General features: G+C 54.8%; 1 protein-coding gene across 4 annotated transcripts in view; it reads right to left on the minus strand.

The window, feature by feature from the left end:
* GLI2 (GLI family zinc finger 2) overlaps positions 1-27,392 on the minus strand; it is a 251,033-nt gene that overhangs the window by 111,765 nt on the left and 111,876 nt on the right. Inside the window, exon 1 of one of the 4 annotated variants that reach the window (XM_070241768.1) lies at positions 6,806-6,954. The exons of the other annotated variants lie outside the window; for them this stretch is intronic. The gene's annotated coding sequence lies outside the window, so the exon portion shown is untranslated. Of the gene's footprint in view, positions 1-6,805; positions 6,955-27,392 lie in introns of those variants that run through there. 4 annotated transcript variants of the gene reach the window in all.

Consider the following 27,392-nt stretch of genomic DNA (forward strand, 5'->3'; position numbering starts at 1 on the left):
TTCCAAACTCACTGTTCTACTTTGGCTACTGGTTCTTTCAATTATTATCATAACTTTTTTTTTCCTTGCCACAGGTCCAGGAATTTTTCTCTTTGAAAAATAAAGTTTCGAAGCACCCCAGCCAATTTTTTTAAAGGGCTGGCCCGCCAGTCATGAAATCAGGCCAAAGCCAAGGCAAACAGGGGCTCTCGCACAGACCCACCGAGCCCGCACAAGCTGGGCTCTGTCAGCCACGAGGAGCGGTTCTGGGAGGGAGGCAGCACACGGGTGAATGGTGTCACTCTGGCCACAGCCTGTGGCCAGGAGCCCCCGGGGGTGAGGACAGGCAGGGGCTGGGTGCTTCCCTTGTGGCCAGGGTGCACGGGCAGCGGACTGCAGGAAGAGCTAGGCCAACGGAGGCCTCCAGACTTTGGGAGCAGCCTCTGGACAGAGGAGTCTGTGTGATCTGGGCAAGGTGCTGGGCCAGCTGAGGACCCCGCGTGGTCCACCCTAAGGTGACAGTAAGGAAGTGTGAACATGCTCTCAGTGGTCACGCACTTGCAAACAAGTGAGACTTTACGTGGGGCCCGTTTTACAGTGATGGGAAGGGAGACACACTGGCACAGCCAATCGCTCCGGCATGGATGAGGTCAGTGAGGGGCCAGGGAGCCTTCGACCCTGGAGGGACGCTCAAGGCCCTGCCTCAGGCGGACAGGTCAAAAACATTCTGTAGGCTTTAGAAGGGGACCAAAGTATAATCTGAGAACCTCTGAGGATCCCCAAGACCCTTCCAGGGGGCCCACAAATCACACGATTTTTATACTAAGACGTTTTTCCCTTTCTCCCTCTTGTTCTCTCACGAGCAGACGGTGGGGGTTTCTGGAGGCTACCAAGGAACAGATCAAATACAGAACAGATGTGAGAATGCTGCCTTCCCTTTTTTTCTTTCTTTTTTTTTTTTGTTGCTGAGGAAGATTCACCCTGAGCTGACATCGGTGCCAATCTTCCTGTATTTTGTATGTAGGTCACTGCCTCAGCACGGCTGCTGATAGGAGGTGTAGGTCCACACCCAGGAACCAAACCTGGCCCATGAAAAGGAGTAAGCCGAACTTAAACACTAGACCATGGGGCTGGCCTCAGAATGCTACCTTCCAATAGGTCAGACAGGAAAGAGGTGTGTAAAATTGAAAAACAGTGCCAGTCTTCTCATTTTTTTGTTGTTTTGGAAAATGTTTTTCATAAAAATGGCTTATTTTCGTTAACATGAAGCGGGTTTGTTCCTACTATTGTAAAATCCATTTGAGAAGGGCAGCTGTAGAAGAAGCTTAATGACGAGGGGTCGTTAAGGGGGCAAGATGCACTGGCAGATGAAAGGTTCCAAAGTAGCGAATACAATCTGATCCCACTCTGCCAAAAAGGAGATGGCTGTGTGTGTCTAACATATGGACGCAGAGAGGGCTGCCAGTGCCTAGGCCACAGTGTCACCACTGGCTCTCTCAGTGGTACAGTGGGATAGATTCCTTCACGTCTGTCCTTCACATGTGTTACTACTGCAATCAGATGAAGTGAATAATTAATGTTTAAAGTTTAACCTATCCTGTTCAGAAAAGTCCAGTGAATAGTAAACTGAACAAGCCACATTTCTGAGCCCTTACTATGGGCTAGGCACTATGCAGAGGGCTTCAAGGATGCAAGTTGATTTCATCTCAATGATACCTATGGATTATCAGCCTCATCTTATAGCAGAGAAACTGAAGGTCAGAGCAAGGTTGAGCATCTTGTCCATGGTCATGCAAACGGCAGGGGACACAGAACCAGGACTCCAATCTGGGCCGATCAGCACCAGAAGCCTGTGTCCCTGACCACTGGCTAGGTGGCCTTCCCTAGGGCCCCTCCAGCCTCGGGGACTGGCTGTGTGCCAGGGCCTCTGCCCACCCCTCCCTGGCACTGACGGCACATGGTTTGCTCACTCCACTGTGTGGACTTCATCTCTGGCAGACAGAGATCCAGCTCTCTTAAATGCATCCTGCAGTCACAGCATCCACCCCCAGACTAGGCAGGGGACTAACAGGCGGCACCAGGCAGCAGCGGCACCTCAGTGGGGGTCCAGCCATCTCTCTCTCTCTCTCTCTCTCTCTCCCCCTCCCAGGAGCTCACCCCAATCAGAACCCAGACCCTCTGTAGCTGGACTGCCAGCCTGGAAGCGAGGTCACAGCTGGGGGGCTGCTCCAGGCACAGAGCTCCAACCTCAGCTCCCTGACCACACCGGTGGGCTTGGAGCAGGTGGTAGGGGTGGGTGTCACAGCCTCGGGTCACACCCCTGCCACCTCCTCCAGCCTGCTGACCCCCAGCCATCAGCCCACCCACCACTGACCACCTGGCACAATGACAAACTTTGTGCTCCCCTTCCCACCTGCGCAGGGGGCTGCCTGTCTCCTTTGCCTCTGGCACAGTGTGCTGTCTTGGCCAGGCCCTGCCTGTCCCCCTGTGCTCACCCTGGGAAGGGCTGGAACTCTCAGCTGATTTCTGAGCTGGTGCGCTTGCTGTGGGAGTTGAGAAACATAATAAATGGGCCCAGCTCCATGAGCAGCACCTAATTTGCAATAATATTGAAGTCTCCAACAATAACTCATTTACTCTTATAATAAATATATAAAAAAAGACAAATTGCTACATTGAACATGCATTTTCTTCACTGCAAGTAGCTGCTACCCCAGGGAGAAAGCCCTGTGCTGCTAACTAATAGTAAATCCTTTGGAAAATCATGTGTCATAATGATGGACAACCCGGGAAGGGGTATTAAATAGATTTAGAGGTTAGCTACTCTAACAAGAACAAAAGACGTCCTTTGCCAACCTGCACCTCTAAGAGCCCAGATCAGCGGAGATTGCAGTCGCCTCTGACAGCCCAGGTGCACAGAAGCAGAGAAAAGTTTCCAACCCAGGCGGGTGTGGCCGGCCAGGCATCAGGACAGAGAGAGCCAAGGGAGAGAGGGAGCACGAGGAGCCTGGGCCCTGCTCTCCAGCCCTGTCAGGATCTGGGGTGAAAGTCTCCCCTGGGTTCGCAAGGAGCCAGCCCACTCCTGTGCGTCGGGGAGCGAACGCTCACGGAGCACCCACCACACTCAGCTCAGTGCAGGCGTGGGGCACGCAGGGGGACACAGCCCCACCTTTAAGAGACAGTCATGACCTTGGAATAAGAAAGGCTCCTGGGGGCATCCGAGTCAGGGGCCCTGGGAGCAGGGAGCACAGGCCAGCCTTGGCTGTGGGTGCTGGGGACAGCTTCCTGCAGGGGCTGCCGCCCAGTTAGTGCTTTAGCCCAGTAAGCCTGGTCTGGAGGACAGGGCCGGGGGAAGGACAGCCTTGCCCTCCTGCTGGTGCGTGAGTAGTGCAGCCATGAGTCATTCTTTCCAATCTGTTACCCAAGTCCCGAGACTTATCTTCCTCAATTTGGGAATCCTGGCCTCAAGGACAGGGGTGGAGAGCTGGTCCAAAATCCCAAGCGGCCCCTTCCCTTCCAGTCATCTCCTGTCAAACTTCGAGTTCCTGCACCGGCACAGGGCCTGGCCCAGAGCTGGCTCCCGATGGCTGCTGCTTGAACCGAAGGGTGGGCATGGGGGCTGCATTTACTGCCTGCCTGCTGTCTGCCGACTCTGTGAGAAGAGTCTCTCGTGTGACAGAGGAGGAAGATGAGGCTCAAGGGGGTTGTGTGATATGCAGAAAATCATGCACCCACAATGGCAGAGACAGCGGTCCCTCCTGAGGGTCTGGGGCCCCAGGCGCTAGGCTCCACCTGGGAGGTGGAATAGCACTCAGGCAGGTGCAGGGTCTGGAGCTGGCATGCGCTCAGCCACTGGGAGGAATCGGGGGTCAGTGGGTCAGCCCAGCAGCACTTGGAGGGCAGAGGCACCCACACTACCTCACCATGGGTGTCAAGAGCTGCCCACCTTACACCCTGCCCTCCAGGGACGGGCTGGCGCACAGCTGACAAGGCCGTGAGTCAATGCTACCTGTGGAGTTCAAGTTCTGGTAGGCGTCACTGCAAATGGCACTGTGGCCAGGGTCCCACTCCAGTGGCTTTCACACCTTCACAATGCCCTATGACAGAGACCCAAGCCAAGTTGTCTCCTCCACAGAACTTGGCTTCCTCCCCTATAAAATGGGGAGCTGCCTAGATGCTACCCAGATCCCTCCAGTTTATCACTATTTATTCATTCATTCATTCCTTCCTTCATTCAGCCAACAAAGGAAAAGTTTTCCTCTAGAACTGATGAGACAAGTAGACTACAGTCATGAAATAACTCATGGAGACACAGGCAATCCTGTACAAACAATGCTGCAACCTAGCTTTTTCCCTAAATAGTCTTTTCCCTATTAGTCTCTCCGGCACCTGCTAATACTTAGTGGCTTTGCACTCCAACCCCAGCTGAAATACACAGGTGCCACTTACACTTTTGAAAGACTTGGCTTAAAACTCAATACTACACTTCAGGCCAACGTACTTATACATATTAGAAATTGGAAAAACTTCCAAAACTGTCTAGAAAGAGAAACAAAATACCAAACCAAGTGGAGAGAGCTGTGGGCCTCCTGCAGTGGGGAGCCCAGGAGGGGACATCCGTCCTTTGACCTTTGAGAACAGGTTTGCTGGCATTTCCTTCCTCCCTGAGCCACTCCATTCCTCTGACTTCAAAACACAAGTGCAGAGATTTCACTTCACTGCTGCTTGATGCCTTTTGCATTGCCAAAGTGTTCCTTTGCTGGCTGCCAGTATCCCACTTCTGCAAACCTTTCTATAGTTTAAGCAACACTGCCTGGTGATGGATGACTATTTTGTGGCTGCTATCAGTTTACTATTTTAACCAATATATCATAAATCAGGAAGAGGAATGCTGGGTCCAACTGGAGAGTGTAGCTTTCCCTCATTACCTGGGAGGATTATAGCCATTTCATAAAATCCATTATCTAGGGAAAGGATCCTATTGGCGGGGGCCAGCAAAATTCATTTCATGCTTCAAAAGTTTGTGATGGGGTCCGCTAGAAAAAAACCTAAATTGTTTGGAAGCTGGGGGCCGTGATTTGTTTAAAAACCACAAACGGCCAAGACTGAGCTGTGTCCGTTATACCAAATGGTACTTTGTACTCAGATGCATGGATGCTGTTGTCCCACAGCCCAGCCCCCTGACCAGAGACCCCCCCCCGCCCCAGTCTCACAAACAGCTGGAGAGAGGAAGAGCTGCTCCCCTCCCTGCCCCGACTCCAGGCCCCATCACCATCCCTGGCCTTCTGCTCTTGTCCCTCCACTCCTGCCTCACACAGCAGCTAGAGGGATATTCCCACACTCCCATCTGATCATATCCTTTCCACCGTCCTGAGGATTGCGGTCCCAACTCTCATGGCCTAAGACATCAGGTCACCCCATCTCCTCTCTCATCTCATCTCATCTCTACCTGTCTCCCTGCCCCTCACTACCCTTCAGGGACAGTGACCTTCCCTCTCCTCCTTGAGCATGTGTCCTCTTTCCCCATCCAAGGATGCCCACATGCTGCTCCCTCTGTTGGGAATGGTCTCCCCTCTGAAACACAGAGACACAGCTGACAGCTGCTGTTTCCTGACTATCCGCTACCTGTGGGTTTCCAGTCATTTCTCCTTTAGCACAGCCATACTGTGATTTGACACGTAGTCACTGCCACCATTTCCCCCAAAGGCAGCCACTAGGATGCCCTCACCTCCCGACCTAATTTTGTTTCCAACTAGCAAAGGGAAAAGGCAAGTGTTCCATGGACCAGCCCAAACAGGGACAGGGGTTGAGGGAGGCCTCTGTCCCTGCCTGCCCCTCCCCTGAGGGCACTGGTTCCTCTGCCAGGGGGCCACTGACAAGGCCCTAGGGGCAGCATCACCCCCCACTGGAACAAGTCCCTCCATTTTCAGGACCCCTGGGGTCCTCAGGTGTCTTTCCTGGGGCCCTGAAGGCCGGGCCAGGTAAGGGCTTTTAGGAAGCCAAAAGAAAGAATCAAAAGGTTTAAAAAGAAAAGGGACAATGAAGGAAAGTGTCTTCTCGATTTTGCCAAGCCTCTAGAACATTCTTTTTGAATATGATTTTGTTTCCTTCTCTCCTAAACTCAACTTTCCTCAAATTCATTCCTCATGCAAAAACAGCATCTTCCCCAGGGAAGCTCAGCTTTAACACACACATGTTTTTCTAAGTAACTCGGAGCTGAGGCTCAGCAGACAATAAAGATTCTTGTCTGCAAGTCCTCTGCGCTGCTAAGACCACCGGGGAATTGAAGCAGCAAAGACTGAGCTCTCAGAAGCTTGGCTTTGCCAGATCTCAGCAGAAACTCCCAGCTCAAAGTGCTCGCTGGCACCCGGAGTTTGAGGGGCTCTGAGCGCGTCTGTCGGGAGGGGAGCAGGGGAGCAATCCTCCAGTGAACGTGGATTTTCCTACCGCCCACTCCCCGACAGCCTCGCCCATCCCCACCACGGAGCAGGAGTCACTTAACTTCCTTTGCCGCTGTTTTCTCTTCGGGGCCTCCAGTCCTCCTTTGAAGCCCCTCTCTCCCCACCTCCAGTTCTCTGTCCACCCAGCTCTTCTCTTTCCCTCCCCCGCCTCCCTCTCTCCCCCAGCCGAGCTCCCCCGCCTTCCCTGCCTTGGCCGCCTACTTATTCTCCTGGCTTCAAACTTGGAGCGCGGCAGACACGGGGAAGGGAAGGGAAGGGAAGGGAAGGGGGGAAGCTGCAGGCCAGGCCTGTGCAAACAAGAGCAGCCGCCTCCTCATTTCCACTTGAAGCGTCGCAGGAAGAGCTGCCTTTCTCCTTCAACTTACCCTGCGTGGCGGGAGGGAGGAGGGCCCCGCCGAGGGGCGGCCGAGCTGGGAGGGCGCTGCCTGCCGGCGAGGGGCTGCTGGAGGGAGCCACTGGATGGAGCAGCGGGAGGGAACATCAAGTGGCCGCCGGGAGGGAGGAGGCGGGGCCGCATGAATCATTTATGACCGGCGGCGGGCGGCGGAGGGTTTAGGAACGTAAAGGCTGGCTTGACTTGGGGGATCTGGCTGTTGCTGGGGGGCCGCGTGTGCTCCTCCCGCCCGTGCCTTTCTCAGGCCGGGAGCTGCGCGCACCCTTCCTGCTGAGAGAGGCTGCACCTCTGCTTGTCCTCCAGCTGCAGGGGCTATCCCGGGGCAGGGGTCCGGAGCTTGGGTGCCATGGTGCCTCAAGCTCACAGCTCTGCAACCCCCAGAGAGGGACAGGGAGCTAGGTGGGAGCTTAGGGGCCATCTGGAGCAGAGGCCTTGCTGAGTAAGAAGGGGAAACTGAGTCCAGGAAGGGAGAGTGTCTCACCCAGGGTGCACAGTGAGGTTGTGAAAGTCGTGACTGTTCCCCAGGCCAATGTCCCCTGCCTTCTCTGAAAGGTTCCCTGGCTCCCTGCAGCTCCCTGCGGACCCTGAGAGACACAGAGCCAGGGAGCAGAGTTCTCGCAGGCAGGGTGGTCCCTCACACGCAGGGGTCACAGGAGGATCTGATGCCATCCCCAGCCAGCTGAGATGTCGCTCATCGAGTTTCAGTCTTCCGATGTGGAATCCTTTCCAGGCTGCAGAACATCAATCCCCACCTTTCCCTTCCACAGGGAGGGGGGACGTGGCAAGGACCTTGGGACAGGAGTTTCCATCAAACAGAAGGTTGGAAACTGCACAGCTCACAGCTTTTGGACCTGTCAGGTGAGGTCGGCCAGGACGCTGATCCTGCTAAACCTCCACCCACTGCCCCCATTTGCCTGGCGCTCAGCCGGTGGGAGGATACTGTATTTCTGCTACCAGAGTGGGGAGAGGCCTACGGAGCCAGGGAGGAGGGGTCAACATCATTGTCGTCTTCACCCCTTTCTACCCCCAGTGACATTCTGTACCCTTTTCCCATTTGATCTGAAAGCATCAAGAATATGAAAAGCAGCCCTTCTGTCCCCAAAAGGGAGATCCCGCCTTAAGTAATGAGATTAACACAAGTACAAGATGCTTGAGATTTACCCCAGGACAGCAAGGGAGGGGGAAGGGTCTGACCTGGAGGAGGAAAGCTCCAGAGCCCCCTCCCCAGGCCCTGACCTGTCCTGTCCTCGTCCCACTCCTCTTTAGAGGTCCCTGACACCACATCCTCACCTGAGACCCTCGGACTGGGACCAAAATCCAGCTCTGTCCATCGCCCCATGACCTTCCACACATGCCTTCAGGAGCACAGCCTGAGGCCCTGAATGCAAGACAGGTTTCCTCCAGAGGAAACAGAGCCCGTGGGACCCACTCCTAAGCCTGGAAGGCAGCCCAGGCCTCCGTGGCCTCCCTGGACCTTGTAGGAACTGTGTGCAACCCCCTCAGCATGAGGAGCAGGAGTCAGTCCCATAAACCCCAAGTGCATCATCCACGCAGACTCCAGGCAGCACTGCCCACGGGCACGGGCGTCAGGCTGGACCCAGCCCACCTGCCCATCAGCTCCAACCCTCCTTTGAAGAGGGGGTGCCAGGTCCAGAGGGAGCGTCCCACCTGCCCAGAGACCAGGAGCAGAGCTCACAGCAGGCCCACATCCAGAAAGGGCTACCCTGGCAGGGCCTCCAGATCCCAGGCCAGCACTGTTCAAGCCCTGAACACTCCCTCCCGGGCCGCAGCAGCGGTCCTCGAGCTGACTCAAGGCTGCTTCCTGGGACGGGAGGGCGGGGGAGGAGATGGCCAAACCAGACGCGGCCTGTGGAGCTGCAAAGGGTCAGAGGTCTGTCTCGGTCCATTACACAAAAAGCTCATCCCCAAACCTGCTAGGTCAGCAAAACAAAAGCAGACCCCTTCTTGGGTGGTACTGCCTCAGATGGCACCGCAAAGCCCACAGAAAGAAAACAAGGGAAGTGACCCAAACTCTGTCCCAGCCTCGGGGGAGCGCGAGGCCCAGGGAGGCTTCGCGGAACGGAGCCTTCATCCCTCTCCCGAGGGAACCCTTGCCCAGAATGGATGCTTCTCAACACCATGAAGCTCCTTCAGTGACGCCTGCGGTTCAGAACCCGGATCCTTCTGCAGGAGTCAGGCGGCGACTGCGTGTGGGGGCAGAGTGCTGTGTAGAGACGGTTATGAGCTCCTCCAGCGAGATTCTTCTTGACCTCGGGCATGGGGCCATTCTGGAGGCTCCAAAACACTACAGTCGCACCTTCAGCACTCCAGAAGCTCAAGCTGCGTTCGTCCGGCCTCCCCACCTCCCAACCTCCACCCGTTACTACTCACAGGGAGAAGCAGGTGGCCTGATGGGGTAGAATGCCCCGGCATCCCTGCCTGCCTTTCCCTCGGTTTCCACAGGAGAATGTTCCAGGCCCAGAGAAGGTGTGACTGAGATGGAAGAGACTGTTCCTGGCTGACCCCCACAACAAGGGCTGCTCTCTGGGCTCTACCACTACCTCCAAAGACACCTCCACCCAAAGCACCCCTCTGCAGGCCTTCCACCCACAGCAAGACTTGGGGCTGGTTCTCTGTGACCAGGTTCACGGGGGCTTTAAAGAAATCTTCTTCTGTGACTTCCAAGTGCCCCAGAGAGCAAAACCCATGCTGTGTCCAATGCCTGTCTCAGGAAAGACAGGGTGGAGCCACTGCCAGGAAGCCCGCCTCCCACCTCTCTGTCACAGACACACAGGCACACCTGGGTCTGCACAGAGCAGGGCTCACGGGCCCAGAGGGTCACTATGAGCTGCTGTGGCCCAGGGAACTCATATCAGAGCTAGCAGGTAGAAAACAGACCCACAGCCACGGCCAGCCTATATGCTCTCTCCCACCTATCAGGGCCACCTTCCCCAGAAGCAGCTCCCCACCCCGTCGTGTGCAGGTCCTGCAGGAGGATGGGACAGTCACCAGGGTCCCCAACTGGCCTCCTGTCCCACTCCACCCTCACGGAGCCTCCTCCAGCCAACAGGCTCTCCCTCGGACACCAGTTCTCCACCCCCTAGCACGGCGGCCCCACCAAAGCCCAGTAGATGACGTCCAAATCTAGCCACCCCTCCTTGGAAATCTGTCCCCTTCTCCAGTCGCCGCCCCACCCACACACCCCTACCACTCCATGTGGGCCATTCTGCTGCTAAACTGGCATGTCACAGACCTAATAAGCCTGTAGGCCCGATAACTCCTGCCCTGGGCCCTCCCCTGCCTTTCCAACCCCACCTCCTCTGAGCATGAGCCTGCCTGCCTAGGCCACCGTGGCCTCGCCCTCCTGTAGCTTATCTGTGCCTTCGAGGGACGTGACACATCAGACCCTTTATTTTATTCTGAATACAAGTTATTCCCACTTAAAAATGAGCTGTGTTCTCAAAGTTCAGCACTTTGTAAATCAATGATCTGGAACTCAAATGCATTTTTCCCATACAAAACAATGTGACGTGGGTAGGTTTCCAGGTTAGCCCACAACTGCCGAGGAACCCACAGTGTGGCTCAGATACTGCACATTTGCAGTTAAAACCTCTATTTTAAAAATACAGCACTAGCAATTAAGCAGACTGAAATCCATTAAGCATTTAATTAAAACAGAATAAAGACTTTGTGTTCTTCATGTTGAGTCCTAGCGCTTGAAGGAAAGCAGACACTCACCATAAAAGCAGAGACAGCTGCGGAGGATGCCACAGCCAGGCTTGTGCAATCTTGGGGGCTGGGGAAGGACAGGCACTGATGGGTCAGACAGTCCTCCTGGGGACCATGTGGCCCTGGCTGGAGCCACAGCGGGTTGGGGGTGCGGGGTGCAGCGGACAGCCACCCCTGTGATGGCTCTTCTCAGGGACACTCAAAGCAGCCTTTGCTTCCAGGTCTCCCAATGGCCCATCTGGACCCGCCGACAGGGACACTGTCTTCTCACCAGCCTGCTGGCCTGAGGCAGGAAGAGCTCCTCAGCTTTAATGAGGCCAAGTCGTGAGCGGTCCAAGCCGAGTCCTCCCGTGGCCCAGCCACAGCAAAGGCTGCTTACAGACTCCCGTTGTCTTATGATTTGAGGATGCAGATACTGTTAACACCAATGAAAACCAACGCTCACTGATAAAAACAGCCAGAAAGTGGCAGAGCCAACAGCCAGCTGCATGGCTGCCCTCACAAAGCCCTCTCAACACTTCACATCCACAGGCCAGGGAGGAGGCGGAGGCTGGCCTCTCCTTCCGCTGGGTGGGGAGGCAAGGGGAGACAAGGGCTGCAACCTCATGCTTCCAGAGATCACAGACAGAATCCCCAACGCACCTTATCAGCTCTAAGTCTGCTGCCTTCTCAGGCCCAGCGCAGCCCCTCTCTGAGCCAGGGCTGGCCTCACACTTCATCTGGATTGTTAAAAACCTCCTCATTCACCCAGAATCAGGGAGAGCTGGCTCATCACGGGCACTGGCTAAGCAATGATGAATAAGATATCGTGCATCTTCTTAAAGATCTGAGAACGCAAGAGCTCGGACCCTCCTGCCTGGCGAGGCACCCTTGGCTAGCCCACCTGCGTACTATGTGCTCATGGTGGGTCCCCTGCAGCTGCACAGGGCTTGTGGCTCTCAAGTCCACCCCATGGGAGAGACAGACAGGCTGACACTGCTGAGCACATTTTTCAGATAAGGAAACAGGAGTGCCTGAAATCACAAAACCAGCCTGGTGGTAGGACAGACAGAACCCAGGACTCCTGGAAGCTCCTGGAGAGCAAGGACTGCCATGTCCCCAGCACCTCACACAGGGCCTGGCGTAGAGTGGAGCACTGGCCAAGTGGCAGGTGAATTACGTCCCTCTGTTGGGAGGCATCTCCTATGTGGGGCATTTGTTCATTCCACAAACGTTTAGAAAATGCCTTTGGGCCTGAGCTCACCCAAAGTTCATTGCAGGTCTCCTCTGAGGCCTCTGGCACAGACACTGCTCACTCCATGACTTCCCTTCGTCTAGGAGGTGGGGGGCTGGCTTCCCCCTGTTCACTCCCCAAGGCAAAGGGAAGCAGAGACTTTGAGCAGACGAGAACAGGGAAGAGCGGCCACAGAAAACTCTACAAGGCTGCAGTCCACAGGAAAAGGATCACTCAGCCCCCGGGCCACCTTCCCTTTGCCATCACGCAGCAGGTCACTCCAGTCATGCCTGCCCAAGACAGGCAGCTTTCCTACTTGTTTTCTTTGGGGAGAAAGAGGAAGAAAAGACTCGCACACGGGGCCACGTCACCCCTTCCTTGGCAGCTGTGCGTCTCCGTGTTCCTCCTCCCCATCTGGGGTGGCTCACCCCTCAGATGTATAATGAATCAGGCACTCACTCATTAATAAAAAATGACAAGCGATCATCTCATTGAAATCCGCCGAGCCACCGGAGCCTGCAGATACGATCCCCGCCTTGCTCTGCAATTCCTCTGTGGTCCAGAGGTAATGAGTCTGTGGGGTGGACGCACCAGCCAGCGAGCGTCTTAGCGCTTATTGTGCAGGCGGGCAAGTCATGGTTCTGGGGCGGGCGGCGAACGCCTTCTTCTTCTGCATTAACAAAGGGGCTCAGCTCAGCAGGCTCCAGCTCCCCAAGGTCAGTGAGGCAGGAGAATGTCACGGAGCCATGGAGAGCTACTCCTGCTGTGACATTAGCAATCCACTGAGTCCATGGACGCAGGGGGGCCCCGGACCTGGCCAGACTTGGAGACTGAACAACGTGACTGCCTTTTTTGCCTTAAAAAGCAAATGAGTGAGCAAAAAGACTTGACAGGAACCCAATGGCTACAGGATGGTTGGTCCCCAGCCACAGGCCGGCACCTCCAGGAAGCCTGCCCCCAAGCCACCAGGCTTCTCCCACCTGCTTGCCAGTACATTCTGTGTTTTAGACTCACTTCGGCATCCACTACATACAGGGTCCTACAGCCACTGCGGTGTTACACAGGCAGTGCCAGAGACTCGCAGGACAGGAGATGCCTTGAACACAGACAACCTTGGGATGGCATTCAGGCTCTGTCACTCACAGGCTGTGCGGCCTCAGGGACATCAGGAACCTTGGGTTCCTTATTTGTACAATAGGTGATGAAACCTCTCATTCAGAAAAGAAGAATTTATTTTATTTTTTTTTTTAAAGATGGGCACCTGAGCTAACAACTGCTGCCAATCTTCATCTTTTTTTTCTTCTTCTCCCCAAAGCCCCCCAGTACCTAATTATAGATTCTAGTTGTGAGTGCCTCTGGTTGCGCCATGTGGGACGCCGCCTCAGCATGGCCTGATGAGCGGTGCCATGTCCGCGCCCAGGATCCGAACCAGCGAAAACCTGGGCTGCCAAAGCGGAGTGTGTGAACTTAACCACTTGGCCACGGGGCCGGCCCCCAGAAGATGAATTTATAGCCTTAACTCATCACCCATCTTTGCACAATAAATGACAGTTGTTATTATTGGGCGCATGAGTCTTGGGTCCTGTGGTCCAGCACTCAGCCTCGCTCATCATCATTTATATCAGTTACATCACCACCATCACTGCACACTTCCCACCTGTGGGCATTGCATCAGGGCCAGCTCCAATTTTCACAACAATCCTGTGACGTAGGGGCATTCACCCCTCCAGGATTAGAAGTTGGGTAATTCATCCAGGATGCCCGGGAACCGAGTGACGGGGCCTGACTCCCTCCTCATCCCCACGCATCTGGCACCTGCTTTCCCACCACTGCTCTAGAGCCCTCGATGACTCCATCCTAACGACGGAGCCGGGCCCAGGCTCCACGACAGGCCTCGCCTACACACGCGTCCTCCACAGGGCCTTCTTCCACAGCAAACAGGTTACACCCAGGCCCCTTGCAGATCATTCAGCCCCCAGGACAGCTGCCTGAAATGCCCACCCCAGGTCCCTCCACATTCATCCTCGGCCATCCGTCCTTCATGCCAGCCACCTCTCCAAAGTGCGCCACGACCGCTCCAGGTCACAGTGAGTGCTGCTGAGCTCCGCTCTCAGAATCCTGACAGTGGGCCCAGTCCCGGGGAGCTTCTGAGCTTCTGTAAATGACACAGACAGCGGCCTGAGCACAGGCAGCTCCAGAGCCTGGGCCGGGGGCTTGAGGGAACCTCAGCACCTGTGATGACAGCATGGCAAGGAGGACGAGTCCCACTGTGCTGGTGAAGGAGCACAGGTGGCAAGATGGGGCATGAAGTGCCAATGGGCACATGGCTCTTTGGTGGCACTGGGACTCGTGCCTCAGGGCACATTGCAGTGTTGAAGGACACAGAAATTCCTGGCCGCGGGTTGATGGCTCAGCCTCACTCTCACCTGTAGATCACGACATGAGTCTGGACACCGCCCTGGTCCAACCCCACTGCCTCCTGCCTGGAGGACCTTCATAACACCCGCCCAAACCTCAGTGGTCCTCCCAATCCATTCTCCACACCGCAGCAGGAGGAGGGCCCACACCTGCCCCACCCCCACAATGACCTCTGGGAGCACATGGGGTGCGGTGAGGCCTGCCTTTCCGTATGTGCTTCAGCACTGTTTGCACATGTTCTAGAAAGTATGTGTAAGTTTTTAATAACAAAAAAGGGAGATAATCTATAGGGTTGTTGTGTGGCTTAGCTGTCTTCCTTCATCACCTATTCATTCATCTGGCACTGCTTCCCCACTCTGGTTTCAGGAAACAGCCCCTTCCGACAGAGGGGAAGGGGCCACACTTAGGTGCCAATGACATTCCCAGACGAAGGAAGGATGGAGGAGAGAGAGCTTTGGACTCCCAGGCAGGAGACCCGGGCTCCTGCTTTCGCAGCCAACTCAATGTACGACCTCAGGGTGGCCCCTGCCCCCTCAGGGCCTAAGTGGCCTCACCTGTAAAAAAGGACAAAGGTCCCTCCCATCTCCGACATTGCTGGATGTTTGGGGGACCCAGAAAATCGCAAGTAACTCGGGAGGCCCACCCCTGGGCAACCTCCTTTAGGAGACGGATGAAGAACATCCTTGTAATGAAGCTATTAGCCAGGCCGTCTCGGGGTGGGGGAGGCGACGCCCCGCTCTGCTGTACCTCAGCAAAGCTTGGCTCAGCCGGAGCCTCACGCGGAGGCACTGCCAGGGCAAGAACGCTCCGATCCTGCCCGAGCCTGGAATGCGCAGGAGACAATCCATTGCAAAACCCATGCCTCGGGGTGGAGTCTGCCCTACATTAAGAAACACTTTCCAAATGAGATAATTATTTAATAGCTAACAAATGGAGCCAGGGAGGGGGCAGAGGGAATCTAGCCGGTTAATGCCTGTGGCCCCAGCACCACACGCCTTCCCCAGAGCTGAGCCTCCTGCCCTCACCTCCTAATGTCTTCTCATGTCTAGCTCACCTTTGCCACTACTCAGGTATTGAGAACCAAGCCACTGGCCACTGGGATGCACAGCCAGCCCAAGCCCGATGGCCCACAGCAAGGTGCCAGGCTGATCTAAGCTGTCCTGCCCACCAGCAACTCAGTGGCTTCCCCCAACCCTCCCTGGGAACTATAGGGTCCAAGAGAGAAGACAGCAGGATACAATGAGACAAGGGTAGAGCCAGGAGAGGGCAGAGGGCAGAAAAATCTGAGGCTCCTCATTGTTGTTTACAGCTTGGCCCTGGCCCAGGAGTCCTGCGTGCTCAGAAAGCGTCATCTGGCTCTGCCCATCTCAACTCAATGAGGTGGAGGAGGAGTGTCAAAGGAGACCTTGATCAGTGTGCAAATCTAGGGGCATGGGGGATGGAGGGCATCACCCACCCACCACATGCCAGGCACCACGTGGAGTGCCCACATGCACATTTTATTACACGGATTTGTTTATATCTTGTTCTTTGACAAATAAGGACACTGAGTCTCAGGGAAGTTAAGTGACCTGTCCAAGGTCATCAGCCCCAGGAATCAATCCCACCCTTGTCTGGCTCCAAAACGTGCGCTCTTTCCACAGCACCAGGCTCTGCACCCTACCCCCACCCCGAGCACTTGGCAGGTGCTCTCCAGATGTGAACCCCCTTCCCACCTCAACCACCCCAGACAGACACCAGGCACTCCCAATCTCAAGGAATTTAAGTGTCTACAGTAACCCTTCCACCAACCCACAAAAGACGCTCTGAGGGACTCCTCCAAGGAGAGCTCTAAGAAAGGTGAAAGAATTAGAAGCAACATGACTCGAGTGAAGGGGCTTAGAATCTCTGAGTGAGTCACACAGAGAAACTAGTAGAATCATAAGAAAATGGTAAGCAGGGCTTACAAGGGCCAAGGGTCAAGATCAGGCTGTGAGTACAATAAGAGATCAAAAAAATGATGAGGGGGTGGCTGTCCACTGGGGGCCACATTGAGAAGGTGGGACCTAAATGAAAATGGTTGGAAGATAGTAGGTGACTGACAAAAAATGTTTTGGATAGGAGGTGAGTGGGTGGATAGATGGGTAGTTGGATGGATAGATGGATGGGTGGGTAGATGTATGGGTGGATGGACAGGTAGGTAGATGGGTAGATGGATGGATCGGTAGATGGATGGGTGGATGGACAGGTGGGTAGGTTGGTGGACGGATGGGTAGCTGAATAGATGGAGGGATGCGTGGGTAGATATATGGGTAGATGGATGGGTGGGTAAGTGGGTGAGTGTGTGGACAGATGGGTTGTTGGATGAATAGATGGATGGGTGGGTAGACAGATGGGTGGATGGGTGTGCAGATGGGTGGGTGGGTAAGTGTATGGATCAATGGGTAGTTGGATGGATGGATGGATGAGTGGGTAGATGGATGGGTGGATGGGTGGGTGGGTGAATGGGTAGATGACTGGGTGGAATCTCTATAGTCAAGGCATTTCCTCTTCTCTCTGTCTCCACATCTCCTCCCCACCTCACTCCTCTCTTTCCTCTCCTCCATAGCCATTTCAGCTCAGATCTTCTTGGTCTTCCAGAGGATGGACAGTAGCTTCAAAGACTAAGATTCACAGTGCTGCATGTCTTGGAGTGCGTCACAAAGTCTTCCCCTGGTCTTCAGACTAGCACTGCCAAAAGGCATGGAAGGATAAGCTCTTCCGCTCTGCCTTCTCCCACCCCATCTTCCGCAAGCCCCCAGCCCACACGTTTATTACTCCTGCCTGCCCAGACAACTCCCATCTGGATATAAATCAAAGAGCCACTGGGCCCAGTTCAACTCAAAGAGAGCCTATTCCCTCTGGGCCTGAAAATGAGCCAAGTCCGCCAACGGTCAAGTTTCCCATCAGGGGCCTATCTGTCTGGATTTTCATCCCCATTCCAGCCACATGAGCCTTCTTCAAACTCCCTGAGGAACGCACCGAGACAGGCAACAGAAGCAGCCCAGGAAAACACTGGTCTGCAGAATAATGGGAGCGTTGGGGAGAGGCAGGTATAATGGCTCAGGACTGCAGCATCCTGGAGCTCAGAGGGTCCTGGGGATTGTTGGTGCTGTGGGGGTGTCCTGTGGGCAGCTTGGCCAGTTCCCTCACACACTGAGTCCAAAGCTGGGCCCAGGCACTGCACAGCTTGAGGGCAGTGGAGATCTGCAGAGGGTGCAGGTCCACTTTAGAACAAAGCTCCCGACTGTCCAATCTCTCCCCAGCCCACCTTCCCCCTCATGGGCCGTTCTGCCTCCTGGCCCAGGTACAGCTTCCAAAACCTGCCATCGTGGGTAGCCCAAAGCCCGATCTGGGGCCTGGCATGGAGGAGTCAGGCAGGTGCAACCACGCGGGATGAGCTGGGCAGCAATCACCGCTCTGAGGCCAACACCAGAGCCAGCATCAGAATCTATCAAAGATGCTCGAGGCAGGCATCTCTGTCCTTGAACACGCCAGGGCAGCATCACGCGAGGGGCCCCAGGAAGTGAAGGGAGCAGAAAGCAGGAGGAGAGGATTCCTCGAGCTCCTCAGCCTGCGGCGGCAGAAAAGACATCCGGATGGAGGGCAGGGAGCGCTCAGGCTCTGAGCCCGCAGCCCAGGGTTGAGTCCAATCGGTGCATCCCTGCTTAAGTGCCCCGCCTCCCAAGCCTGGATTCCCGCTTCATAAATGGTGACAAGCACAGTGACCCTGCTATTATCAAGAGGACTCGAGATAAGGCAGGTCAAAGGAGGCGTTGTGTAAGTGGTGGCGGTTAGGGTTTTAAATTACATAACTGACTTTCCTCAATGAACTTAATAGAACACATGCACGCCTTGAAGAGGAGAGGTGGTCCAGCACAGAGGGTAAGAGTGGAGGCCTGGGGTCAGATGGCAAGGGTTAGAAGCCTGGCGCCACCACTTACTGCTGTGGGACCCCCGGCCAGTCACACAACCCCTCTGGGTCTCCCTTTCCAATGAGGATCATGAGACTATTTTCTAGGGCTGCGAGGAGGATTAAATAAGCAAACGCATGTGAAACAGAGAAGTGCCTGGAGTATAAGAAATGTTAGTTCCCAGTATTTTATCATCTCGACCTGCCTGGGAGACTCCGTCCCTTCTCTGGATGCTGCCTTTGGGGACAATCCTCTGGGGACCCCACACTTAGGGGACTAGTCTCAGACTGTGAGAATATCCTTAGTGATGGGAAAGGAGTGGTGCTCCAAGGGTGCCCTTCGCTCCCCCTTTTACCTATCCTGTAAAGTGCGAGCCCTGGAGGCACGGCCACCCCTGGGACCAGTACTGACCGTGACCGGGCTGGATAGACTATTTGGGTAAAAAGCGTAATGCAGCTGTGACCAATTTTCTTCAGTGGCTCACTCACTGGCTTTGAATATGACTCCAAGGATGAGGATGGCCCCAACGGAGCCACCTCCAATGGCAGCACGCAGCCATGGACCTCCAGGAGCTCCCAGGGACCCACTTTCTGACAAGATCGGCGTCTGCATAAACCCCTTCCTGCAGCAGCTTCCCTGATCAGCTGCACACTGTTTCTCTCCGTGAGTTTGCATGTCTGGTGGGTTCTATGCTTTCCTCTCCTGATTTGCTGTACTTTTCAAAATTCTGGCATCAGGGCCGGCTCCGTGGCTGAGTGGTTAAGTTCGCACGCTCCACTGTAGTGGCCCGAGGTTTCGCTGGTTCTTATCCTGGGCACGGACCTAGCACCACTCACCAAGCCATGCTGAGGTGATGTCCTACATAGCAGAACTAGAAGGACCTACAACCAGAATATACAACTATGTACTGGGGGGACTTTGGGGAGAAGAAGAAGGAAAAATAAATATTGGCAACAGATGTTAGCTCAGGGCCAACCTTAAAAAAAAAAAGGAAAAAACATTCTGGCATCAATAAACCTCCTCTACTATGAGGAGTCAGGGTCATTCTCTGATGGCCCCGAGAAGACCTTGCCTGGGATGGACAGTGAGCATGGCTCCTCCCGCCCATGATGGGGGCCCACTCCTTGAAGGCCTGGATTGCCCAGCATCAGGCTAAGCCAGGGGTCTCCAAGTGTGGTCCCAGGCCCACGGCAGCAGCATCGGCGTCAGCATCGTCTGGGACTCCTCAGAGATGCAAACTTTTAAGCCCCATTCCAGGCCTATTGAATCAGAAACTCAGGGTGGGGCCAAGAAACCTGGGTTTTCACAAGCCTTCCAGGTGATTCCGATGCATGTGCAAGTTTGAGAAGCCCTGTGCTAAGAAAACAGCGGGCACTCGAAAAGTGAGCTCCGGTAAATAGGCCTTCTAGCTTCTTCTCTCCTTGGATGTGTCCCAACACTAAAAATGGAAAAACTCAACATGCATAGTGGAGACCAAGCTAATGGGGCGACATGTAAAATGAGCCCTCATGCAGTTGTAGGCCCTCAGGATTCCCAAGGCTGTTTAGGGACCCTGGTCTCATCTGACTGTCACAGCCTCTGGGGGAGGAGACAGCCACATACTCAGCAGATGGTACTGACTAGGAACAGCACCCCCGGGAACCCCCTCTGAAGCAGGGCTGTGTGGCCGACATGACCTGTCCTCCAGCCCTCAGAAAAGGGTAGGCTGCATGGCGGGGCTGGTGGGCCGGCCCTCCTGGAGGTGGGACCCAGGAGAACGAGGAGGATTCAGGCATACCTGTCAGGGATGCTTGTGTGCCTGGGCCTTCGCACCTGCTGTTCTCTTTGCCTAGAATACCTGCCCACTTTAGCAAATTCCTTTTCACCCTCTGAGACTCAACTCCGGCTCTGCCTTCCCCAGGAAGCCTTCCTCGACTGCAGGCTCCACCCCCTGGGCTGCCTTTGGCTCCCTTGTTCTTACCCCTACACTTTAACTGTCTACAAACCTCACTGTTGTTTCTACCAGACTGTGAGCAATCTGAGGGCAGGCATCTGTCTTACTCCCCACTGCAGTCCCCGTGTACAACAGGAACTCAGTAAATGCCAGTTGAATGAAGGAGCAGACAGAAATGGGCTCAGGGAAAGCCATGAGCCACCATGGACTGGAAGTGCCCCGTGTGTCTTTCCTGTCACGGCCGAGCTGCAGCCTCCCAGACCCACTCCACGCCAGCCACGCCTGTGACCGTGCGGCCCAGCATCCCTCACAGGTGCTCACAGGAGGGGACAATCACAGCAACGGGCCAGTGGGGACCCTGAGCCCTGGGCTGTATGGAGAGGGGCTCAGTGCCCGTGAGCAGAAAACCTGTGCCTCTCCTTCCGATTTCAACCACTTGGAAAAGCAAAAGGGAAACTTTCATCGGAAAATGTAGAAAAAAACACAATAATAGTTTATAGGTTTTCCTCTCTTTCCTTTCCCTTGATAGACAAAGGCCTAGTGACTCAATATACTTAGAACACCCAATGCTGGGTGCCAGCCAGCCCTTGGAGATGGGCCCCAGCACTCTCACTAAGCAGCAGGCCGGGCCCTCCCGGGCCGTGCCTGCCCAGAACCCCAGCCAGGCTACGGGAAATTTTCTACCCAGATCCAACGGTGGAGCCGAGTCCCAAAGCTTCTCCTCCATGGATCCCACCTCCCCTTCTGGGACTCCTCCCCACTCATGCCTTCCCTCCTTCCCTCCCCAGGCCTCGGTCCCTACCCCAGACAGCAGGTCATTCTCTGAACTCAAACCTCCCACTCTATCTTGGATCAAACTGCCCTGCTCTTGGCAGCCCCATATCTCCATACTTGTGCCTTCTGTGTGCCCCTCAAAGTCACCTGGCCATCCTTTCAGCCTCAGCTTAACCCATACCTCCCCTTTCCCAACCCCTCAAGTACAGCAAACTTTCCCATTACTGAACACCCTCCTGGGCCAGCTCAGAGCTGGCTCCTCAGTCACCTTGCAGAGAAGGTGCCATCTATCGTCTCTTGATTGATCATGGGGGCAGGCACAGCAAGGGTAGGAGATTTGCAAGTTGCCCAAGGACACACAGCGAGGAGGAGGAGGAGGAGGAGCGGGAGGAGGAGCGGGAGGAGGAGCGGGAGGGGGAGAGGGAGGAGGCCGGGCTGGAAGGCCCTCAGCCTGCACACTTTCCAATCCAAGCTGTCTTCTTCAAGCTCCTCCCACTCCTGGCCACCTCTCTCACAGCACACACTACACCCTCATTATCCCTTTCCGTGTCCTTCGGCCCCTAGAGAGTGAGTGGACAGAGTCTGATCCGTCTTGGCACACTCAGGCGAGCACAGTGCACAGCTCCCAGGGCACAGTGAGTGCTGGCTGTTCCGCTGAATGGCAAAGGCCCTGATTGATGCCCTGCAGAAGCATACAGGGTGCTCCATACGGCTGATGGCTCAAGGGTCACCTCCTCACTGGGACATTTGTATTTCGACCCAAAGGAAAGAACCTGTAATGGTGGAGTTCCAGGCTTCAGCCCCAAGTGGGCTGGAAAGGCAGGAGAGGTGTCTGCGGGCAGCGAAACCTTCCTCAAACCAACCACAGAACAGCTGCTTCCTCTGTCTGCGTTTACGGGTGGCCCTGCCTCTGGAACACTGGCACCAGCTCCCGATGCCATCCCTCAGAAACGCACTTGTCCCTCTGTCCTGTGTTGACTTCACTGGCGCCCACACGGCATGTCATCTGAGGCTGGGGTGTCGGGGGGGGGGGGTGGACCTGGCTCCCGTGGGGCAGCACTTGCCAGCCCAGGGAGAAGGCAATGCTTCAGCACCTCCTCTGGCCTGAAGTGGCCTCAGCCAGGCCCAGTGCAGAGCCGGCCCACGAAAGGGGCCCAGGAGGACGCCCACGGCCCGGGAAATGCCTCTCACACGTCTGTCTCTGCTTTCCATCACCCCAGGCAGACGGGGAGGACTCCGCACACTCCGGTCTGTCCTTCTCTGTCAGGATTCCCTGCAGGAACCCAAGCTCAGGATTAGCCATCAAGGGCCCTCCACGCAGGCGAATGTCACCCAGGCTCCAGGGAGAGCAGGCTCTAATCCCAGAGCCGCTGAGACTCCCTGTGGGGCCTCGTACACTGGCTCCAGGGCTGGGGCTTCTGACTCTGAGCACGGAGTTCAAGGCTCCTCAGGGCCCCACTGCAACACGCCTTTCCAGTCTTACTGCACTTGAGAACTGACCAGCATATTTCCCCAAGAGGCGATGATGCTCCCCAACTCTGACAATGCTCGGGGACCTTCATGGTGGGGCTTCTCACTCTACCCTGACTCACACTTAGTTCAGGACAGGACAGGCCCCAAGGGCAGGGACCAGGCCTAACCCATCTGCAGGTCCTCCCAGGATCTAGAGCCGCCCCACAAAGGCATCCTGGGCAGGGATGCATTTCGGAGGAGCCCCGTGCAGACACTACAGGTGACAGTGCCCACGGGCTCTCCAGTGCAAGGGGCCACTTCCATGCCACTGGCTCTGAACTCACCCGGGGCCCATTAGCTGCTTTTGCATATTTGTTTTCCAAAAAAGTAAAGCCAAATAGAGCAACCAAACAGAATCGAAAATTCCTTAGCTGGGAGGCTGCCCCGGCCTGCGCCCAGCCCTGTCTTCGTCGACTCCCGAAAGGGGCTCAGACTGGTGGTTCCCCAGCCCACCCTGGACTCGCCTGAGTCATCGAGTTCCTGTTGCAATGTGGGACCCATTCTGTTGTTTCATTTTAATGTTCGAGATTTTTTTGGCTTTTTAAAAAAAAACCTAAGCAATTCTGCCCGTGATTAAAAAAATCACATAGCACAGAAGGGCTTCTAATGAAAAGCAACAGTACCCCCCCCCCCCCCACTCCTGTGCTCTGGAGGCAACCACTTTCAAGTTTTTGAAACTTTGTCTACTTTTAGTTCCCCCAGCGGCTATCTGATCTATAGAAGGAATATATTAAAACACCACGTTTTGATGCTTTAATCCTATGAGCGCAATGTTTCTGATTTATCAGTTATTTATACGGAAGACAACTTGATTGACTTGAGCCTCCCCTGCCACTGGGTATAAGGCCACCCCATCCTCCTGGGGTAGTGACGACACAGCCTTCAGGTCTTCCAGGTGTGCAGACTCTCTGCTGATGCCTTTACCCAGCTCCCCGGGGTCCCCTTCACCTGCAGCAGTTCAGGAGGTCGCTACACAGCGAGGCCATCACTCTATGTCTGCTGGGGTCCCAGGTCTGCCCTCCCTTCATCCACTCCCTTACTTGGCATTAGAGGATCCTTAAGTAAGTGTCTGAGAAGGCCGTGTGGAAGAAATCAGTTCTGAGTCCCTCCCGCACGACTGAAAACGTTCTCAGCCCTGAGGGACAGCAGGCTGAGAGCCGGACGACCTCCCGCATGTCCTCCCGGGCACCGGCACAGTCATCACACACAGGCCGCTGCTCATGAAGAGGGACGTACAGTCTAACCCTCCCCCTGGAAGACCACCTGGGGTTTTTGTTTGTTTTTTCCATTATCTTGAAATTTTTGGAAGCATTTCTTCATTCTTGGTTATCTGAAATTTCACAAAAACATGTCTAAATGGGATTTTTTTTTCTTTGAAAGTGCTGGGCTCTTTCTGATAAGGGCAATTTTCTTGTATTAATTCTTCTATAACTTTCTCTCATCTGTTTTCTGTTTCAGCTTGCGGAACTTCCATTACTTACACACTCAGTCACCTGTCTTAGTAGTCCAGCTTTCTCAACTTCCCTCTCCTATTTCTCTTTGTTTTTGCCTTTTATTCTTCTTTCCATGATATTTCCATGAGTCACCTTCCATCCCCTTGATGAACTTCTTATTTCCACCATTGTATTTGTACTCGAAAGCTTTTTTGGTTCTCTGAATGTTCTTATTTCAGAGCACCCTGTTCTTGTTCTGTGGACGCGGTGCTTTCTCACGTCATTCTGAGGATGCCAATGCGAGGGCGACTTTTCCACTTACACTTTCGTCTCTTGAGTTCTGTGCCATCTCGGACTGTACCTTCCCCATTGTTTATGCTGACGTTGCTCTTCCACATAGCAGGCGTCCTTCAGATGTCAGACTTTGGACCTCCATTCCTATTTCAAGACGAAGCACTAGAATCCTGGCTGGAAGTTCTGCATAGCTGATTGGGCTTGTCCAGGGGAAGCTTTAGCTATTCCACTGAGGGGTCCCTAAATGCCAGAGTGCATAATAAGGCTGGGCTCCAGGGCCCAACACCCATGTGGCCTGCCCTGGTCACCCAAGAGATCAGTTTAGTTTCTCTGCAGAAGAATCCAATTACCTTCAGCATCACTATTGGTATGAAAGATCGACACCTGACACCAGTTATTGTTATAGGGAGTCAAGAGGAAGAGAGGGGTCAACCCCCCTTTAATCTTTTTTATTTGACTGTTGTAAAATATACATAACATAAAATTTACCATTTTAACCACTTTTAAGAGTACAGTTCAGGAATGTTAAGTATATTCACCTTCTTGCGCAACCATCACCACCATCCATCACCCTGAACTGAAACTCCACACCCCTTAAACACTAACGCCCCACCCCCTCCTCCCATCCCTGGCAACCACCTTTCTCCTTTCCGTCTCTGTGAATGACTATTTTTGGAACCTCATATAGGTAGAATCATACAATATGTGTCTTTTTATGCCTTGCTTATTCACTCAGTATAATGTGGTCAAGGTTCACCCACACTGTAACATGTGTCAGAATTCCCTTCCTTTTTAAGGCTGAATAATATTCCACTGCATGTATACACCACATTTCGTTCATCCATTCATCCGTTGCCCATTACTCTTAAAGCAACTTTGAGTAATGTGACAGAGAACACAGCCCTGTCCTCGTCACACAAAGGCAGGGGTGCTGCCGGGGCCCTCAGAGATAGCACCCAGCCCTTTCCCCCGCCTCCCTCCCTGACTTCCACCCAACATGTCCATCTTCCTCCCTATGGCAGGTGGGGCCCAAGGCCCACATCTCGCGTTCCCTGATCCCCAGCTCGTCAGTGTGGGTGGCCTTGACAGAGGACTAGCTATTTTTAGTGGAAACACAGAACTGCCACCAGTTTTAGCAGAAAAGACAAAGGAGGCACGGAGACTTCTTTCTTCTTCAACTCTTCCCTCCCCAACGTCCCCTTCCTGCCAGGTCCCTCTCCAAAAGTTGCCAAGAATAGAACGAAAAATGAAAAACAGACTTAAGTTCTCTTCTCTGTCCTGAATACCCTGCCTCCACCCAAATTGAAATGGAAGCCTGGGGCCAGAGGGACAAACCCAGACCAGAGTCAGGGCGCAGGGTCCCCCTCGGCTGCTAACTCGCTATGTGACCATCTATGCTCTGGCCGTCTGTCTGATGAGACGACAGATGGGGCTGCAGAACTCCAGACATCACAGAATTCTTAAAGGAGGAGCCCCAGGTCCTAGCTGGTGCAAACCACAGGCCAGGGCCGGGCCTCCCCTTCCCAGGGCTGTTCCACCAGGCGACTCGGGGAGTCTGTCCTGGAGCTGAGAGAAGCTCTCCTCCACGGTTCAGAGGCCAGGCGCGGCAAAGCCTTGCTCAGGTGTGTACTGGGGCACTCCCGACAAGCTCCATCAAGATGCAGCCTGTATTATTTATGCCTTCTTCTCCCTGGCTTCTGAGGGAGGCCGCCACCCAGCCCGCTGGTAAGGGCTGCTCTGAGCACTGCCCCTGCCTAGGCGCCTGCCATTAATAAAAGATAAACAAGGAGCGGCCGTGCGGGGGGTGGGGACATCTGCTGCTCTCCCCCGTGCATCTCCCCCTTTCTGGGCTTCGCAGCCCCATGTGGTCGGGGCAGGGGAACTGGCGGGGATCCAGCTGCATTCTGAGCCTCCACGCTGGGTCCTGGCCTCAGCTGGATTAAATCAACTCCCTGGCTCCAAAAAGGAGCCCCCACCCCTGCCCCCCACGCAGCCAAGGCAGGAGCATCTGAGGACCAGAATCTCCCTCTCGCTCTGGGCTCCAGGCTCACTCTGGAAGGGAGGGCAAGCGGCAGTTTTCAACACTAACACGCCCCCGCCTCTATCAACCTCCTCATCAAAGTTCTAGCACTTGGCAGGCCCAGGAACAAAGCCGTCACTTCTCCTCCACCCTGGAACCTCAGGAGGAGCCCCACCGCCCCAGCCGCATGGTGGCTGCCTGTCCACTTCTCCTCGGCCCTCGGCCATCTACTCTTCCTCCTGATCCCCAAAGAGCCCTGGAGGCAGGGGTCCTGGGGCTGAAGCCGTCTTCCCCACAGCCGCACTGAGCACTTTTGCCTTTCTGGGCCCCTTCCTCCACAAAACATTAAAATTTCTATTTTACAAATGTCTTGGTTTAAAGATGAATACAATCCAGGCTCCCAGCCTGGATTATTTTTTTTTTTTTTTCATTAAAAAAAAACTAAAACATTGTTGTGGGCCCCAACAGCACCATGGGCCCTTTTAGGCACCCACAGGGCCTAATAGAAGCCAACCCTGTTCTGGCCCGACCCCAGGGCCAGCCTGTCCCAGGTGGGCCAACTCATGACGGTTTGCCCAAGACTGTCCCAGAATCTCCTCAGTCTCAGGCAAACCAAGACGGTCGGTCGCCCTCCCTGCCCTTCCTGTTTCAGGCCCAGAGCCCCGCAGAAGCATGGACAGCCAGGACGGTGTAACCATCACAACCCCAAACCTGGAGACTAAACAGGGTGGGCCAAGCCCTTGCCATGGGTCAGGACCTGACAGGAGGTAGAGAGACACAGCTGAAACCTGTGTCTGCTCTACGCAGCCAGGCTGGTGGATCAGAGCTGGGAACAAACCCTTCTGGAGCACCGGCTCCATCCAAGGCCTGGGCTGGAAACGTGGTCCACTGTCAATCCTCTGAGGACACTGAGCGACTCCAAGATGCAGTCATGGACGTGGATTTTCTGGGTGAAGAAAGTGCATCACAGAGAGATGAAGTAACTCACCCAAGTTCATCGGCTTTGAAGGGAGAGGGCTGAGGATCAGCCTTGACTGGCCGGCTCCAAGCCTGCAGCATGCCTTTGCTGGGGCCAGACTCTTCAGGGGACCAACACTGCTGCTGCTCCCACCTCTTGACCTTGCACAGGAGGGTGGGCTGGAATGGGTGGGCAGGATGAGCACCTTGGCATGACTGGGGGTGACAGGGGATAACCTGAGGGAGGAGCTGGCCCCTCACCGCCCCTTGCAGAACAAGTACAGTGCTGCCACCCAGAACACACTCGCCAGCAGCAGGCCACCAGGAGGCCAGAGACCCAGCA

The sequence above is a fragment of the Equus caballus genome, chromosome 18, assembly GCF_041296265.1.
Source record: "Equus caballus isolate H_3958 breed thoroughbred chromosome 18, TB-T2T, whole genome shotgun sequence".
Taxonomy (NCBI): Eukaryota; Metazoa; Chordata; class Mammalia; order Perissodactyla; family Equidae; genus Equus; species Equus caballus.